Source organism: Bos indicus, chromosome X (assembly GCF_029378745.1).
Source record: "Bos indicus isolate NIAB-ARS_2022 breed Sahiwal x Tharparkar chromosome X, NIAB-ARS_B.indTharparkar_mat_pri_1.0, whole genome shotgun sequence".
Taxonomy (NCBI): Eukaryota; Metazoa; Chordata; class Mammalia; order Artiodactyla; family Bovidae; genus Bos; species Bos indicus.
Window position 1 is genome coordinate 150,801,926 of NC_091789.1, and position 14,634 is coordinate 150,816,559.

The window sequence follows — 14,634 nt, forward strand, 5'->3', positions numbered from 1 at the left end:
ATAGCCTTGACTAGATGAACTTTTGTTGGCAATGTAAAGCCTCTGCTTTTGAATACGCTGTCTAGGTCGGTGATAGCTTTTCTTCCAAGGAGCAAGCGTCTTTTAATTTCACGGCTGCAGTCGCCATCTGCAGTGATTTTGGATACGTCTGTGAGAGTTGGACTATTTTAACAGAAAGCCTTCCTCAGTGATTCAGCCGTACGTATACATATACCCTCTCCCTCTTGAGCCTCCGTCCCGCCCCTCCATCCCACTCCACCAGGCCATCACAGAGCACCGACGAAGCTCTGATGTCACTGCTTTAATTCTCAGGCAGCCTTACTCTTTGTGCCGTCAAGGTTGTACAGCGAAGATGGCTTGCGATAGCCCCATCTGAAACACCGTTTTTAGAAGGAAGCATGGGAGAAGCTACTAATGTTTCTCGCGTCCTCTCCTAGGTTGATGGAGGTTTTTCACACTCTCCCTAGCCTGTGTTGTTGTTCAGTCACTAAGTCGTGTCCAGCTCTTTTGTGACTGTATGGACTGTAGCCCGCCAGGCTCCTCTGTCCCTGGGATTCTCCAGGCAGGAATACTGGAATGGGTTGCCATTTCCTTCTCCAGGGGATCTTCCCGACCCAGGGATCAAACCTGCATCTCCTGCATGGGTAGGCAGATTCTTAACCAGTGAGCCACCTGGGAAGCCCACCCCAACCCCTGACCACGTGTGCACACTCAGTCACTCAGTCATGTCCAGCTCTTTGTGACCCTATAGTCTGCAGCCCCCCAGGCTCCTCTGACCATGGGATTCTCCAGGCATGAATACTGGAGTGGATAGGCATTTCCTTCTCCAGGGGATCTTCCTGACCCAGAAATCGAACCCTCATCTCCTTTTTGGCAGGCAGATTCTTTACCCGCTGAGCCACCTGGGAAGTGAGAAACAGTTTATTTCCTTGTCTCCGTCTACATAAATATTTATGGACAAAGAGAGTCAGCCAGACATGTCTCTTCTCCCTTTCTGACCTTGCCCTTATCCAAGCCTGACAGTTCACAGTTATTCATTCCAAAGAGCTTTGGATCACAGAGATTGCATCCTAACAGCTCAAATCACAGAGCTAATTTTTCCCCATCAGTAAGTATCTCTCTGAGTTTTCACTGTCTCCCGGAGTTTGCTCGAACTCATGTCTATTGAATCAGTGACACCGTCCAACCATCCTCATCCTCTGTTGTCCTCTTCTCCACTTGTCCTCAGTCTTTCCCAGCCTCAGGGTCTTTTCCAATGAGTCCTGGAAAAACCTCGAGTGAGTTGAAAGCTCCCCGTGGAGGAAGCCCTTTCTGAAGCAGCACCTTTGTGGAGAAGGTCAAATGTTGTCCGCATTCCCATGAGGCTGCCCGAGAAGGAGGTGCCTTGGTGCCGATCGCTGGAGGCTGGGTTGAGCCCGACGACGCGGTCCATCCCGGTCCTTGTGAGCCTTTGTTCCTCTGCAGCGAGAGATTGCTACAGCCTAGGCTTTGACTCACTCAAGCTCATCTCCTTCCCCTGTGTCTCCAGGCTCTTTCTTCTTGGAGCCTCAGCCTTGACTGGGAGCCTGGAGTTCTGCTGACGACTGCGTCTTTATGCCTTTGAGGCCCCAAGGCTGGGGAATTTCCTCATATATCATGCTTGCTTGTTAAATGAATGGATGGATGGATTAGTAGATGAATGTCCAAGTGGATGGATGATGGATCAGTGGGTGGATGGTTGGGTGAATGAATAGATAGATGCGTGGTGAATGGATATGTAGATGGATGGATGGCAAATGGACAGATGGGTGGATGGATGGTTAGATGGATTTGTGGATGGATGTGTAAGTGAATGGATGATGAATGGATGGATGGATGAATGGTTGGATAAATAGATGAATGGATGATGAGTGGTTGGGTGGGTGGATGGATGGTTAGATGGATTTGTGGATGGGTGCATAAGTTAATGGATGATGAATGGATACATGGATGAATGAACAGATGGATAAATAGATGAATGGATGGTGAGTAGCTGGGTGGGTGGATGGATGGATGGTTAGATGCTTAGATGGGTTTGTGGATGGATGCATAAGTGAATGGATGAATGAATGGATGGATAAATAGATGAATGGATGGTGAGTAGCTGGGTGGGTGGATGGATGGTTAGATGCTTAGATGGGTTTGTGGATGAATGCATAAGTGAGTGGATGAATGAATGGATGGATAAATAGATGAATGGATGGTGAGTGGTTGGGTAGGTGGATGGATGGATGGTTAGATGCTTAGATGGATTTGTGGATGGATGCATAAGTGAATGGATTAATGAATGGATGGATAAATAGATGAATGGATGATGAGTGGGTGGGTGGGTGGATGGGTACATGGATGGATGGTTAGATGGATTTCTGGATGGATGTGTAAGTGAATGGATGATCAATGGATAGATGAATGAATGGATGGATGGATGAATGGATGGATAAATAGATGAATGGATGGTGAGTGGTTGGGTGGATGGATGGATGGATGGTTAGATGTTTGGATGGATTTGTGGCTGCTGCTAAGGCGCTTCAGTCATGTCTGACTCTGTGCGACCCCAGAGATGGCAGCCCACCAGGCTCCGCCGTCCCTGGGATTCTCCAGGCAAGAACACTGGAGTAGTGGATGGATGCATAAGTGAATGGATGAATGAATGATGGATAAATAGATGAATGGATGGATAGGTAGATGAATGGATGGTGAGTGGATGGGTGGGTGGATGCATAAATGAATGGATAATGAATGAATGGATGAATGAAGGCATGGATGAATGGACAGATGGATAAATAGATGAATGGATGGATACGTAGATGAATGGATGGTGAGGGGATGGTTGGGTGAGTGGATGGATGGATGGATGGATTTGTGGATGGATGCATAAGTGAATGATGGTGAATGAATGGATGGATGAATGAATGGATGGACAAATAGATGAGTGGATAGTGAGTGGTTGGATGGGTGGATGGATGGTTAGGTGGATTTGTGGATGGCTGCATAAGTTAATGGATGATGAATGGATGCATGGATGAATGAACGGATGGATAAATAGATGAAGGGATGGTGAGTAGCTGGGTGGGTGGATTGATGGATGGCTAGATGCTTTGATGGGTTTGTGGATGGCTGCATAAGTGAATGATGATGAATGAATATATGGATGAATGGATGGGTGGATAAATAGATGAATGATAGTGAGTGGTTGGATGGGTGGGTGGATGGTTAGATGGATTTGTGGATGGCTGCATAAGTGAAATGGATGGTGAATGGATGGATGAATGCATGGATAAATAGATGAATGGATGGTGAGTGGTTGGGTAGGTGGATGGATGGATGGTTAGAGGCTTAGATGGATTTGTGGATGGGTGCGTAAGTGAATGGATGAGGAATGAATGGATAAATAGATGAATGGATGGCGAGTGGTTGGGTGTGTGGATGGTGGCTCATTCCAATGGCACAAGCCTCTCACCTCATTTTCCAAAGTTTTCCTCTCTGAGGTTTTCACCAGGCTCCATCCGCCTTGAACAGGCAGCTGGCCATGTCACCTTGGCAGTCTGGGCCATTCGTCTGCTTGAATAGCTGTTCGGACCCATGGAGTCTCCAGCTGGCCTTGTTGATCCCTTGCTGTACTTCCAGATTCACTAACATTTGGGTCTTGGGGTCTAGCTTGGCCAACAATACCCTGCCCAGCCCTCATTAATGAGGCCATAGTGCAACCATCCACCACAGCAGCTCAAATACTGACATATTTAGAGTCTTTGATTTTCTGTTGTGCCTCCATGGGTCCCATGGGCAAGGGAAAACTTCAGTCCCCTATAGCCATGTCTGATCTGAGCAACCATATCTAATCTAAGCAACCACATTTGATCTGAGCAACCGTGTCTGATCTGAGCAGCCATGTCTTATCTGAGCAACCATGTCTGATCTAAGCAACAGCACTGTTTTTAAGTTTCTCTTCCAACACTTTTCCCCAGCACGTTTTCCTCGGACAGTTTGGGTGGACCCTTTCTCTGACTTCTATTTGAGTTCAGTGTCACACAGGCACACCCTACTTCTGGAGTGGGGAGACTTTCCCTTCTCCAGGGGATCTTCCCAACCTAGGGATCGAAGCCAGGTCTCCCACATTGCAGGCGGGTTCTTTACCAGCTGAGCCATCAGGAAAGCCCAAGAAGACTAGAATGGATAGCCTATCCCTTCTCCAGGGGATCTTGCTGATCCAGGAATCAAACCTGGGTCTCCTGGATTGCAGGTGGATTCTTTACCAGCTGAGCTACCAGGGAAGCCCTACTTCTAAAGCTACTGTTTAAAAATCAGTGCATGGGGCCACAAGAGTGTTTTACCTTCAATGTGGACACATCAGAGATGGCTCATGCCTGTCATTTTTCTCAGAAGAGCAACATAACAGAAATGAACATTTCTCTGCCTCTGCTTATTCAGGACAGTCAGTTCCTCCAGAGAGAAACCTGTATCTGTTGAAGGGAATGTAAAGGACAGAAAGAGACCTTATTGTCTTCAATTTCTCTTAATTGATTCCTAAGGAACCACACTGTGACACACGACAAATGAGGGTAGGGAGGTGAAACTGCACAGAAATCATGTAGGAGGCTCAAGCCAGACCAATTTGTTTTGAGGCCACTTAGAGGCTGTCTCACAAGGACATGCGATCATCACTTTTCCTTGTTTTCAGGCCACCAAGGATGCTCCACCGCCCGGAGGAAAACATCCGTCAGACGACTGTCCTTCTGGGATGAAGAAAAGAGGAAGACAGTCCTTTCAGGTCAGTTGAATAGGCTCTGACGACTCGCCATGGGGATTCAGAACCTCGTGGATAATGGTGGTGGTGCTGATGGTGGTGGTGATGGGGATGGGGATAAGAGGATGAAGGTGATGGTGGTGATGACACACAGTGGTAATGATGTCAGGTGATGGTGATGATAATAGTGATGTTGCTGATGACAGGATGAGCGTGATGGTGCTGATGAGACGATAATGGTGATGCTGTCCTGTGATAATGACGATGGTGATCTTGGGGATGACGGGATGAAGGTGATAGTGTTGATGATACGATAATGGTCATGATGTCATCTGGTAGTGACGATGATGATGCTGGTGATGAAGGGATGAAGGTCATGGTGTTGATGATGATCTGATAATGGTGATGGATGTCCTGTGATAGTGACGATGGTCTTGGTGATGAAGGGATGAAGGTGATGGTGCGGATGATGACATGATGGTGGTGACGTTAGTGATGATGGTGTTGACGGTGACTTGATGATGATGGTGTGACGATGATGGTGATGGTGGCGATGATGATGGGATGGTGATAACAGCATGAAGACGATGATGTTTCTCACACAATAATGGCCGCGATGTTCACATGATGGTGATGATGATGATGCTTTTGCTAATAAGCTATGAGGCTCAGAGCATCAGATCATACACAGTTGAGTTTGGGTTTTCATCAAGGATCTCCTTGGTCTTATTTAACATGACTTAAGGCTATCTTTAGTTGTAGCATGTGGGGGTCTTTAATTATGGAAGCTAACTCTCAGTTGCAGCATGTGGGATCCGGTTCCCTGACCTGGGATCAAACCTGGGCCCTCTGCATGGGGAGCAGGGAGTCTTAGTCACTGGACCACCAGGGAAATCCCCCCCCCCCAAAATAAAAAAAGTAAAAACTATATTCTGGCTACTTCCAGTTTCCCACCTTACATTCACTCTTGCTTTTTTATTTCTAAGTATTTATTTTAGCCCTAGTACTTGTGTCAATTTTGTGTCTACTTGTCTTGACCATCGTGTCTGGCTATGTGGTCAGACATTATTCTGGATGTTTCTATGGGGGTGTTTAATAGACGAGATTAACCTTTAAATTGTTAGACTTTGAGTAGAGCAGATTGCCCCTCCATAACATGGGTGGGCCTGGTCAAATCGGTTGAAGGCGTGAATAGAAGAAAAGAGTGCTCTCCCCAGAGAAACGTGGAATTTGTAAGCAGACGTCCTTTGGACTTGACCTGAAACGTCATCTCCTTCCTGGGTCTCCAGCTTGCTGATCTACCCTGCAGATTTTGAACTTGCCAGCTTCTGTAACTGCATGTAATTGCATGAGTCAATTCCTTAAAAAAATCTCTCCCTATACACACACACACACACACACACATATATATATGTTGTCGTTGTTCAGTCGCCCAGTCATGTCTGACTCTTTGCAACCCCATGGACTGCAGCACACCAGGCTTCCCAGTCCTTCACCATCTCCCAGAGTTTGCCCAAGTCCATGTCCATTGGTTGGTGATGCCATCCAGCCATATCCTCTGTCGCCCTCTTCTCCTTCTGCCTTCAATCTTGCTGAGCATCAGGGTCTTTATACAGGGGCTTCCAGGTTGTAAAGAACACGCCCACCAATACAGGAGATATAAGAGATGTAGGTTTGATCCCTGGGTAGGAAAGATCCCCCTGAAGGAGGCCATGGGAACCCACTCCAGTATTCTTGGCTGAAGAATCCCACACACAGAGGAGTCCAGTGGGCTACAAAGGGTTGCAAAGAGTCAAAAACAGCTGAAGCAACTTAGCATGCACACATGCATATGTAAACACACACAAACACATATATACACACATGTACACACACACGTATACATGCACGTACATATATACACACGTACAAATCCTGCATATACACTTATGTATATATACATATACTGTATAGATACATATACACACACACATGACATACTGCACACACACACATATATGCATGTACTGTATATAAACATATATACATATACTGTGAACACATATGCATATATACACACACATATACACACGTGGGCTGTATATGCACGTGCATGTGTACCTATATACACACACGCTATATATACACACACACACACATACACATACTGTGTGCACACATACGCGTGTACATACATGCACACGTATGTTGTATGTGCACGTACATATGTACATGTGTGTGCACACTATGCACGCATATATGTATACATACATATAGTGTGTGCACGTATGCTGTATGTGCGTGTGCGTATGTACATACATACACAAATCCTATGTATACACATATACACGCATACATACATACACCGTATACGCATATACATGTACTGCATATTCATGTATACCTACATATACTGTATATACACACACACATATACATTATGTGCACACATATACATAGGTATACTGTATACACACATATGTACCCATGCACATTCTGTTCATTCCTTTTCTCTCGAGAACTCTAATACAATCACTGCAACATGAATATTAAAATAAAACATCTCCCACGCACAATCTAATTGCCCCGCCATTCTGAGTCTTTTGTTTAGTAATTATGATGTGCAAATGTGTTTGTAATTATAGCGTTCTAATATTTAATTTGGTATTCATTCGTGAAAATTTTGCGTATGGCTTTGCCCATTAGTTGTGCTGACAGCCTAGCGTCTTATCCAATGCAACGTGCTCTGTATCCAGCCGCCTATAAAAACGTGCTGTGGTCGCCACCTTTGTGCTTTCCTCCTCCTCATAATTGTATTATTTGCTCAGAATAAACCCGATTGACAGGACTTGTTGGTCACACGGTATGGACATTTGGCATTTTGTTGACACCAACTGTCTCTGTCCCTTTCTTTGCCGCTGCTAGAAATCAAGCTATGCCTTTGGAAGTGGAGTTGCCCCTTTACATCGCGAGTTAAGTGTCAGTCGCTCAGTCGTTTCTGAGTCTTTGCGACTCCATGGACCGTAGCCCACCGGGCTCCTCTGTCTATGGGATTGTCCAGGCAAGAACACTGGAGTGGGTAGCTATTCGCTCCTCCAGGGGATCTTCCCGACCCAGGGATCAAACCCAGGTCTCCCGAATTATATGCAGATTCCTTACCATCTGAGCCACCAGGGAAGCCCTTAAATTACAAGGCACCAGTTAAATTTGCATTTTTTTAGTTTTTATATTTTATTAAAAAAAACATTTGTTTATTTATTTGGCTGTGCTGGAGTTAATTGCAGCACATGGACTCTTAAGTTGCGCCGTGCGGGATCCAGTTCCCTGACCAGGAATCAAGGTCAAGGACTACCAGGGAAGTCCCTGAACTTTTTATATAAATAACAGTTTTTTTAGTATAAGTCCATATCAAATATTGTATAATAAACAATACATGCTGCTGCTGCTGCTACTAAGTCGCTTCAGTCGTGTCTGACTCTGTGCGACCCCATAGACAGCAGCCCACCAGGCTCCCCCGTCCCTGGGATTCTCCAGGCAAGAACACTGGAGTGGGTTGCCATTTCCTTCTCCAATGCATGAAAGTGAAAAGTGAAAGTGAAGTCGCTCAGTCGTGTCCGACTCTTAGCGACCCCATGGACTGCAGCCCACCAGGCTCCTCCGTCCATAGGATTTTCCAGGCAAGAGTACTGGAGTGGGGTGCCATTGCCTTCTCCGAAACAATACACAGGAGCCTAATATACGTAGATCCCATGGAATATTTGACACAAGTATTGCATTGAATGGGCCTCCGCAGTAGCTCGGACGGTAAAGAATCTGCCTGTCAGTGCAGGGCACTCGGGTTCAGTCCGTGAGTCGGGAAGATCCCCTTCTCCAGTTCATTTAGTTATAAGTATGTCCCGTGCAATATTTGAGACAAGTAATTTATTAAGTATGTCTCATGTGATATTTGAGACAAAGAATTAATTTACTGTTGGAGTATCCCATGCAATATTTGAGACAGGTAGTTTATTTAGTCTAAGTACATCTCACGCAATATTTGAGCCATTTAAACAGTTAACTTAGTATAAGCATGTCCCATGTAATATTTGAGACAAATAGTTTATTTAGTATAAGTGTTGCTGTTGCTAAGTCACTTCAGTCATGTTTGACTCTGTGCGACCCCATAGACGGCAGCCCACCAGGCTCCCCCATCCCTGGGATCCTCCAGGCAAGAACACTGGAGTGGGTTGCCATTTCCTTCTCCAATGCATGAAAGTGAAAAGTGAAAGTGAAGTCACTCAGTCATGTCCGACTCTTAGCGACCCCATGGACTGCAGTCCACCAGGCTCCTCCGCCCATGGGATTTTCCAGGCAAGAGTACTCCCATACAATATTTCAGACAAGTAGTTTATCTAGTAAAAGTATGTCCCATGCTATGGTGTGACTTACTTATACCAAAGAACACATATTTGTTTTTTTAATCCGAAATTCAAATGTAACTATGAGTCCTGTGTTTCAATTTGCTAAAGCCGGCAACCCTGTTTGAAACATTTGTCTAAGACCTAGGACCAGGCTGATGAAGCTGTTACAATCAGAATATTCCATACTGCTCAGCACTTTGCAATCTGACCTTTGATGGAATCTTTGGAGTGAGTGAACTCAAGGGCTAGCATTTTTTGAGCGCCGCTGAGAACCCCTTGCGGAGAGGGCAATAGCAACCCACTGCAGTGTTCTTGCCTGGAGAATCCCAGGGACGGGGGAGCCTGGTGGGCTGCCGTCTATGGGGTCGCACAGAGTCGGGCACGACTGAAGCGACTTAGCAGCAACAGCAGCAGAGAACCCCTTGAGGAAGCATAGACCAATAACTCGGGAACATATATTGAGTGTGGGTGTGTATCAAGCTAGGAGAGAGCCAACCAAGACTGCTTAGCTTAAAATTAACAAGTATAGCTATACTTAACATGGAGAACCAGCAAGGACCTGCTGGACACCTCAGGGAACTGTGCTCAATACTCTGTAATAACCTTATGGTCACCAGGGGGAAGGATGGGGGAAGGGGTAGTCAGGGAGTCTGGGCTGGAAATGGACACACTGCTGTATTTAACATGGAGAACCAGCAAGGACCTGCTGGACAGCACAGGGCACTCTGCTCAGTGTCAGGTGGCAGCCTGGATGGGAGGGGAGTTTGGGGGAGAATGGATACTTGTAAGTCCAGCTAGATTCCTATATCTGCTTCTGTGTTCAGTCTCTTGTGTTCTCATCCACCATATAGCTGCTGGAAAACTCCCCTGGACTCTTGTAAGAGACTAAAGGTGAAAAAGACACATATCCTCTCAGTATTATTCAGTTCAGTTCAGTTCAGTCGTGTCTGACTCTCTGCGACCCCATGAACCGCAGCACGCCAGGCCTCCCTGTCCATCACCAACTCCCCAGTCCACCCAAACCCATGTCCGTTGAGTCGGTGATGCCATCCAGCCATCTCATCCTCTGTCGCCCCCTTCTCCTCCTGCCTTCAATCTCCCCCAGCATCAGGGTCTTTTCCAGTGAGTCGGTTCTTTGCATCAGGTGGCCAGAGTATTGGAGGGAAATGTCTCACTAGACTCCTGACCTTAACAAAGACATGAAAACCTTTGTCTTCTGTTTCGGGAGATATCAGAGGATACATCCAAAGTGTGGCTCAAGTCTGACCAGTTCGCCGACTATTCTCTGAAGAAAAAGTGGCTTCAGGGCTCTGCGTGTTTATGCTGCCTTCGAGATCCTGGCGTGATGCTCTGTTATCCCGTCAGTCTTGAGATGCTTGTAGTGAGAGTCTTTACAAATACAAGCATCCGGCATTTTTCAGTGTCTTTCAGCAGGAATGGTGGGTCAAGTGAGTTAACCTTCCATGTTACCAGAAATAGCAAGCATATTAAACGAGTGCAGCATGACAGATTAAGAAGACAAGAAGAAAATCGGAATTAAGGATTTAAGTTATGTAACAGAAGGAAAATTTCACGGGTGTGTAACAAAGTCCATATCCATGAAACAGAAATGACCTTTCAAACTGTCAGTTCCATCTTGCTGTATTCCACATATACGCATTAATATCCAGTCCTTGTTTTATCTTTCTGACTTACGTCAGTCTCTATAATACGGTTCATTTGCAGAGGAATGGGGATCCAGACTTGTGGGCACAGTGGGAGGAGGAGAATGTGAAAGTGAAACTCACTCAGTCGTGTCTGACTCTTTGTGACCCCATGGACTATACAGTCCTTGGAATTCTCCAGACCAGAAAACTGGAGTGGGTAGCCTTTCCCTTCTCCAGGGGAATCTTCGCAACCCAGGGATCGAACCCAGTTCTCCCAGCATTGCAAGTGGATTCTTTACCAGCTGAGCCACTAGGGAAGCCTTAGAATACTGGAGTAGATAGCCTATCCCTTTTCCAGGGGGTCTTCCTGACCCAGGAATCGAACCAGGGTCTCCCCCACTGCAGGTGGATTCTTTACCAGCTGAGCTACGGGACAGAAGGAGAGAGAAGCATGGACACATATACGCTGCTGTATATAAGAATAGATGCCGGTGAGCGTCTGCTCTATGACTCAGGGAACTCACACCAGTGATCTGAGACAACCTGGAGCATTGGGGTGGGGAGGGAGGTGGGAGGGAGGTTCAAGAGGGAGGGGAACATGCGTATATTTATGGCTGATTCGTGCTGGTGCATGGCAGAGACCAACATGGTATTATAAAGCCATTATCCTGCAGTTAAAAATAGATAAATCAACTATTAGCTCAGAAAGGAAAAAAAATTCCAAGTGGTATAAATAGGTCAACCATATTCGGGGCCATACTGTCATGAAGACAACATTTGAAAACAAGAATATTCGCAAAGAAACGCGATCGTCCAACTGGAACGTTTTTACTGAAGTGCAGTTGATGGTCAATGCTGTGCCAAGGTCCCCTGTAGAGCAAAGCCCTTCCGTTGTACACACATCTATACATTCTTTTTTAAAACATTGCTTCCCATGCTGGTTTATGCCAGGATATCAACTCTAGCTCCCTGAGCTCTGCAGTAGGACCTTGGTGTTTTATCCATCCTGTATACAATTGTTGGCATCAGCTAACTCCAAACTCCCATCCATCCTTCCTTCACTGCTGTCTCCTCTGGCAACCAGAAATCTATTCTCTGCATCTGTAAATCTATTTCTGTTTGTGTGTGTGTGTGTGTGCTCAGTCATGTCTGACTCGTCGCGACCCCATGGGCTGTACCCCACCCGGCTCCTCTGTCTGCAATTCTCCAGGCAAGAAGACTGCAGTGGCTTGTCATTTCTTTCTCTATCGGATCTTCCTAACGCAGGGATCCATCCTGGGTCTCTTGCATTGTGTAGGTAACTTTATTTATACCATATTTTCAGATTCTGCAAGTAAAGGATATCATGTGGCATTTATCTTTCTCTGTCTGACTTACTTCAGTTAGTAAGATCATCTCTGTGACTTCACAGGTGGCTCAGTGGTAAAGCATCTGCCTGAAATGTAGGAGACCCAGGTTCAACCCCCGGGTCAGGAAGGTTCCCTGGAGAAGGGGATGGCAACCCACTCTGGTATTCTTACCTGGAGAATTCCATGAACACAGGAGCCTGGTGGGCTACAGTCCATGCATTTGCAAAGTGGGGTTGCAAAGAGTCGAACGTGATAGAGTGACTAACACTTTCACTCTCAAGATCATCTCTAGGTCCATCCACGTAGTTGCAGATGGCACTGTTCCAACCTTCCTTATGGCCAAGTAATATTCCACACTCTGTAGGTAGCACGTCTTCTTTATCTATTCATCTGTCGACGAACACTTAGGTTGCTTCCATATCTCAGCTGTTGTGAACAGCACTGCTGGGACCACTGGGGCACGTGTATCTTTATGAATTATGGTTTCCTCTGGGAATATGCCCGGGAGTGGGATTACTGGGTCGTATGTTAGCTCTATCTTTGTTTTCTGAGGAGCCACGATACTGCTCTCCACAGTGGCTGCACCAGCTTACCTCCCCACCAACGGCGTACGGGAGTTTTCCGTAACTATTCCATAAGTGTCTGTCACTCTGTTTTGTAGACGAGTTCATCTGTACGCTTTTTGAAGATTCTACACAAGAGCAATGTCATACACTTGTCATTCTTGATCTGACTGACTTGGTACGACACTGCCCAGGTCCGTCGATGCTGTGCGCCATTGGCTCATTCTTTTTGATGACCGAGTAATATTCCATTGCATTATACCACCTCTTCTTTATCCATTCATCTCTCACTGGCCACTTACATTGTTTCTGAGTCTTGGCTATTGTCCATAGTTCTGCTATGAATATATTTTTGAAGTATAGTTTCCAACCGGAATAGTTTTAAACTCTCTTTTACATATCTTTTTGGAAGAAGAAGATTTAAACTCATCACCATTTCAGAACTCTGTGGGTATGGCAAAAAGTACTCTTGGAGTGGGGTGGGGTGAGGGGACTGACCTTTTCTGGAATGAGTTTACTTTTAAAATAATGAATTAAGCATTCAGTTGGGAAGTGGATAAAGAGAAGCATCCATCGCGAGAAAGTAATAAATGAAACTTTTCAGTTACTGACGGAGGAATTGAATAACTGAGATCATGGATCTATATAGAAAGTGAAGTGAAAGTCGCTCAGTTGTGTCCGACTCTTTGCAACCCCATGGACTATACAGTCCATGGAATTCTCCAGGCCAGAATACTGGAGTGGGTAGCCAGTTCCCTTCTCCAGCGGATCTTCCAAACCCAGGGATTGAACCCAGGTCTCCCATATTGCAGGCAGATTCTTTACTAGCTGAGCCACCAGGGAAGCCCAAGAATACTGGAGTGGGTAGTCTATCCCTTCTCCAGCGGATCTTCCCAACCCAGGAATCAAACCAGGGTCCTCTGCATTGCAGGTGGATTCTTTACCAGCTGAGCCACCAGGGAAGACCAAGAATACTGGACTGGGTAGCCATTCCCTTCTCCAGCAGATCCTCCAAACCCAGGGATTGAACCCAGGTCTCCTGCATTGCAGGCGGATTCTTTACCAGCTGAGCCACCAGGGACGCCCAAGAATACTGGAGTGGGTAGCCATTCCCTTCTCCAGAGGATCTTCCAAACCCAAAGATTGAACCCAGGTCTCCCACATTGCAGGCAGATTCTCTACCAGCTGAGCCACCAGGGAAGCCCAAGAATACTGGAGTGGGTAGCCTATCCCTTCTCCAGCGGATCTTCCCAAACCAGGAATCGAACCAGGATCTCCTGCATCGCAGGTGGATTCTTTACCATCAGAGCCACTTAGACTTACACTACTACAAAGCGTATGAAAAAGAACATTGAAGTGCACATACCCCAAATCAACCCCCAATCAACCCCAAAACAGTACACGCGTCACAAAAATCAGTGTGACTGACAGAGGTTTATACAGATATTTTTGAAAAATAGAATAAAAAGGGGTGCTTCTAGGGAAAATATGCATTACCACAGCTAGAAAAACAAAGTAAGCGTCCGTATATCAGCTTTAAGGAAGAAGCTGAATAAGAGCTATCGGCATAAGAACGTTCAAGGTCACAGAATTCCGAACCGGGTTCTCTGAAACCTGCGAGTCATTCTCGAGGTATTTATATTATTCAGAGACTGCGTTGAGGAGGAATGCTTCCAAGTAATTTTGTGAGCGACGTCTCAGAATCATTCTGAAATTTGACTTAAAAAGCACACTGAGATCTATAGGCTGTCGTGTGAAATAGACAGCTGGTGGGAAGCTGCTCCGTAGCACAGGGAGCTCGGCTCGGGGCTCTGTGATGACCTAGAGGGCTGGGTGGGGGGACGGAGGCTCCAGAGGGAGGGGATCTATGTAGACATATGGCTGGTTCAGCTGCTGTACAGCAGACACTAACAGCATCGTAGAGCAGTTATACCC

The 14,634-nt window shown here is 46.1% G+C and overlaps 1 protein-coding gene across 5 annotated transcripts in view; it reads left to right on the forward strand.

Moving 5' to 3' along the window:
- DHRSX (dehydrogenase/reductase X-linked) overlaps nucleotides 1-14,634 on the forward strand; it is a 263,013-nt gene that overhangs the window by 175,395 nt on the left and 72,984 nt on the right. For all 5 annotated transcript variants that reach the window (XR_011565104.1, XR_011565102.1, XR_011565103.1 and 2 more), the window contains one exon: nucleotides 4,697-4,786. The gene's annotated coding sequence lies outside the window, so the exon portion shown is untranslated. The remainder of the gene's footprint in view (nucleotides 1-4,696; nucleotides 4,787-14,634) is intronic.